A 5,141-nucleotide genomic window follows, 5' to 3' on the forward strand; every position below is an offset into this window, starting at 1 on the left:
CAATCCTGGCACACTTCCTTAAAATTCAAACATGCCAAGATCTTTCACATAATTTTGTTTTTAAGAGAGGAAGAATTATCTCCATTTAACAGAGGAAGAAAAGTGGATCAAAGGGATATAAGTGATTTGTCTAGACATTCAAATAGAATTTGGTAGCACTAAAGTTTGAAGCCAGATTTTCTGACTTTGAATGCAGTAATGGTAGCACTATACCAAAGATTCCTCTTCTGAACAGTGTGCCTGAAGGAATCCCCAACTGTCCTTCAGCTGTCACCCTCAACCCCAGGCCTTTAATACAAGATCTGAGGATGGCTACTTGCAACCCATCTGTCTGTAAGGGACAGCCTGTTTGAGATTCTGAGAAAATAAAAAACACAAAGCTTTCTCCAAATTGTTTGATCTACATGAATGCATAGGCTATGAGGTCTAACCATCTGTCCACCACTATCCTTGGATAGTTAACTGACCACTGCCAGGTGTCATGCCAGCCAGCTTAGATTAATTAGTTAGTACAAACCAAGTTCAATGTCATTAATTATGCAAACCAACTCTCAATGTTCAGTGCTACTAAAAGCATTCTATAAACTTGGGACACTAAAAAGGATTAACGACCAAAAGGGAGATAGGAACAAGGCCTTGAATGCACCTGATTCATGTTTGAATCAGGGGTGATGCTCATTTGCCCAGCAGGGACTCTCAACTCACCATGTTATCAATGAAAAATTCATGTTCCTGAACACACTCGGATTCATAACCATGTGACCCACCAGAGGAAAACCCCAGACAACCCCTCCATGAACTCTGCCCTTTGCTTGTTCCAACCAATTAGCCCCATACATTCCAGACCTACTGGCAAGAGACACAAGGAGTGCATTGCTGAGGTTACCATGGCAGCCCCTGAGTGTCCCCCTTGAGAAGGGCCTCCATTTGCCCACCCCGTACCCTCCATTATAGGACTACAACACATTTATCACCTTAGCCTCCCAAGGGGGCTCCTAGACTGCCTGTGCTATTGATTGTTTTAGCAATTTACCAGGTAGGGAATGAGAGTTATGGCCTGGTAATTTCCTGTGCACGTCTTCCTTTGATTCTTAAAGTTGGGTGCTAATTTAATCCTTGTAAGAACACTGTATTGCTTGGATGTCCTGATGGCAATTCGTGAGCTGCTTGTTCATCTACAAGACTTATAAAACTCTCTAACTGTCAATATGTCCCTGGCTCGTTGTGTCAGATACAAGATCAGGCACCATAGGCTTATTCAGCCAAAAGCAAAGACCGAGAACAAATAAAGGACCCAACTAGCCAGAAAATGCTGAAGCCAGGGAAGAAAGCTATGCATTACTCTTGAAAGGGTCACAGAGCTGAACTTTGCCAGTCAGTGGGAAATGGAGGATCAGATTTCAGCAACACAGACCTCATGTGGCGAACATTTACCTCCCTTGAATTAATTCCCAAGACAGTGTGCCAGTTTATCCCAAAGAATTATCAGTCAAATATATTCAACCAAGAAAAACCAAGAAATAGGGATAAATGATCCTCACAGGTAAGCAAATGCCAGCAAAGCAGCTGCTCCTTCATCTTCTCTCTTCTTTTACCTCCTCTTCCTCCTCCTTCCTTTTCCTAATGCCTCTTGAATGATTCTGAACACTGTTAATTTCTGGGCTGGAAGGACTCACTCCACTACAAATTCTCACTTTAACTCTCTTCCCAACTCATGGTTGACTGAGGCAAGTCCCTAGGGTTCAGTTAATTTCTTCAACTTTCTTATTCCCAAAAGAAAGACTGGCAAAAAATCTTACCAAATACTTGACCATCTGAAAAATGACCCCTTACCTTGACTTGGGCCAAAGCCCTTCCATCTACAAAAGTGTTTTCCATCCTTATTTTCATTATTGCCCCACCTTCCCAGAGGCCCTTTATGACATTCCCCCCCTAATTGCCCCACACACAACTCTAAAATTTTAATACCACAGACACCATGATTTATACATAAAAATGATGTTTTTTGACTTCTCAAGAACCAACTTTTTGCCCCTTGGGAGGGAAATCACAAGCTTGAATTCACACAAAAGATGTGACTGGTAGCACGCCATACTGAGTAGGGAGAATTGAGAGCCTGGTAAGTGGTAAAAGGACCTAATTAGGAGAAAATAGTGCAGAAGAAGCAGGGAGACCCAAGACCAATTTAATTTTTTTTTTATTCTCAAAGACCAGACTCCAGGTGATGTTGTGTTAGTCAGGTTTCCATGAAATAAACAACTTATTAGGAGAAAAAGTTCTTTGGGTGTTAGTCAGTTTTACCTTGCTATGGTCAAAATACCTGACAAGACCAATTTAGAGGAGAAAAAGTTTATTTTGGCCTCATGACTTCAGAGGTTCAGTCCATGGTTGGCCAACTCCATCACTCTGGGCCCAAAGTGAAGCAGAACACCATGGCGGAAGGACAGCAGCAGAGGAAACCTGCTCACCTCATGGCAACCAGGAAGTAGAGAGATAAAAGGCGGAGCCAGGGGACAAGATATAATCCCCAAGGGCACGTCCCCAGTGACCCACCTCCTCCAGCCATACTCCACCTGCCTACAGTTTCCTTTCATATTATTAATCCATCAAATGAATTAGTCCACTATGTTACTCATTTCACTTGCATTAACACAGGAGCTTTCATACCAACACCTCATAACAAACCATAACATTTTGGTTCATAATTGCAGAGGTTTAAGCCCATGGTCTCCTGGACCCCATTGTTTGGGGGCCTGTGGCGAGACAGCAGATCATGGGGCCAGGACATGGCAAAAACCATTCACCTCATGACCAGCGTGTGAAAGAGAAAGGAAGAGGAGGGGCTGGAATCCCAGTGTCCTCCAAGGGCACACCTTCAGTCACTGGAAGACCTCCCACGAGGCCCCACCTCTTCAAAGTTCCACCAAATCCAAAGAGCATAAATTGGAGGGCATGCCACCTCCAAACTAAAGCAGAAGCCTTATTTCCTGACACAGTGCCTGTTTGTTAATAAAAGGCAAAAACATCATCTGCAATTTCTAAACCCACTGCCTTTCCACACCGTTTGATTGGGTCTGCCCTTGAGGAAACTTACTACCAGACTGATTTTGACTAACCAGAGACACCTTTGTCATAACAGACAAAGCCATTTCCTCTGCCTGCCCCCCGACCAGGAGGCACCCCATTATGCTATGTCCCTCCAGCTGTCCAGCAGCCTTCCACACTAGCCTCAGCCCCTCCAAGGTGCTCTGTGCCAAGCAGAGTCTACCACAGTATTCTGTAATTAGCCAGCATATTTTAGACCCATATTTTTATTCTTTATCTCCCTGATTGATTTTCTAAATTATGTGTCAGCATGAAGGTGTTTAAAAAAAAAAAAAAACACGCTTAACTCAGCAGCAATTAACTGCAAGACTTTTAAAGCTTAGTTTTCATTTCATAGGTCTTTAAGAGCCAGAAATAATATCAATAGCTACTGGAATCAAGTTGTATTCCATCCTTGGTTAAAAAAGCAGCAAGTGAGCCGGGCGTGGTGGTGCATGCCTGTAATCCCAGTGGCTTGAGAGGGTGAGGCAGGAGGATCAGGAGTTCAAAGTCAGCCTCAGCAACTTAGCAAGGCCCTAAGCAATTCAGCGAGACCCTGTCTCTCAATAAAATATAAAAAAGGTTTGGTGGTTAATTGCCCCTGGGTTCAATCCCCAGAATCAAACAAACAAACAAACAAACAAACAAAAAAACCTGCAAATGACTTGAGAAATACAATCAAGCAACATTTGTTAATCATTTCCTTTTCTGCCTCGCCTAGCTGTCAAAATGTCTTAGGCACGCACACACTCATACATACTCATCATGGATGAAATTATATTTGGGAAAAATTTAGCTGAAACGGGCATTGCTCATAAAAATGGTGTTAGAAGATGTTCAAGATCTCTGACCACTTTTGGAAGGTAATTTCTTTATTCTGGACAATGCTTAAGTTTAGGACAGGTAGTGACGTCCTCATTCATTTCCTAGAACTGGAAAAGCTAAACATCTAAAAACAGAGAATTATGAGTAAAGAACATAAATAAGAAAGACAGAGGTACTCAACTGCATCTTTGTCAAATGCTATGCAGAGACCCCAATTTGCAGGAAGTTGGGAGACCTGTTATTTTCTGCAGCAGAGAGTAAAGAACCCGTCTGAAATTTGGCAATCACTTGGGAATCAGAGCTTTCTACTGGGGTTTTGGTTGAGATAACCAAAAGAGGATCTGTTGAGGATTCTAGCATCCCAACCAAACTGCAAGTCAGGGTGGAGATTGAGACAGCCCACGAAAGAGGAATCTAATTCATTATCTAATGTTGCACAGGTGAGCAGCTAAGATCTGGCAAAAATATTCTCTTCAGTCTTCCACCTGCCAGGCGCCAAGTGACCATTAATATTGTTCTATTCCTGTTATGCCTTTCAAGGCCACCCTGATGCTAATTTTATTTGTTTTGTTTTTTTTTTTGTTTTTTTTTTTTGGGTGCTGGGGATACGAACCCAGGGCCTTGTGCTTGCAAGGCAAGCACTCTATCGACTGAGCTATCTCCCCAGCCCACCTGATGCTAATTTTAACTACATATCACCTTCCATACAGGAATGTAAGAGTATGTATGGGGAGGGGTGTGAAGTGAGCAGCCACTCTTCGTGATTGGGCTTTAGAAAACACAAAGTTAACTTTATTCTTGGACTAATGTGTCCACTGGAGCTCACACACTTCAAGTCCTCTGGTCTTTTATTTTATTAAATAGAGACCTTCACAAGCAATTATGCTTTCCTTTTAGTCTTGGCTGCCAGAAATCTCAAAGTCTAGTGTTATGTTTAATTGTAGCAACTGGCTTTAGCCCACCATTATCTTACCTCCATCCCCCCATCCCATGCCCTGCATTTGGCCACTGCATTTGGCCTTGGTTCTTTCATCTCTCCTTGGATATAATTTTTACAATAAGTACCCTCTAACTTCTTGGTAAAATTGCAGTTTTTTAAAAAGAACAAAATGATCTTTAAATGCCTTTCCACTTTGGAGCAGCCAAAGTCTCTGAGGTGTCACTTCGCTGACATCCTTACTGAGAAAGGCAGACCTGAGGGTGGCGGCCTTCAGCAGGGCACATCAGAAGTC

Source organism: Sciurus carolinensis, chromosome 5 (assembly GCF_902686445.1).
Source record: "Sciurus carolinensis chromosome 5, mSciCar1.2, whole genome shotgun sequence".
In the NCBI taxonomy this organism is placed as follows: domain Eukaryota; kingdom Metazoa; phylum Chordata; class Mammalia; order Rodentia; family Sciuridae; genus Sciurus; species Sciurus carolinensis.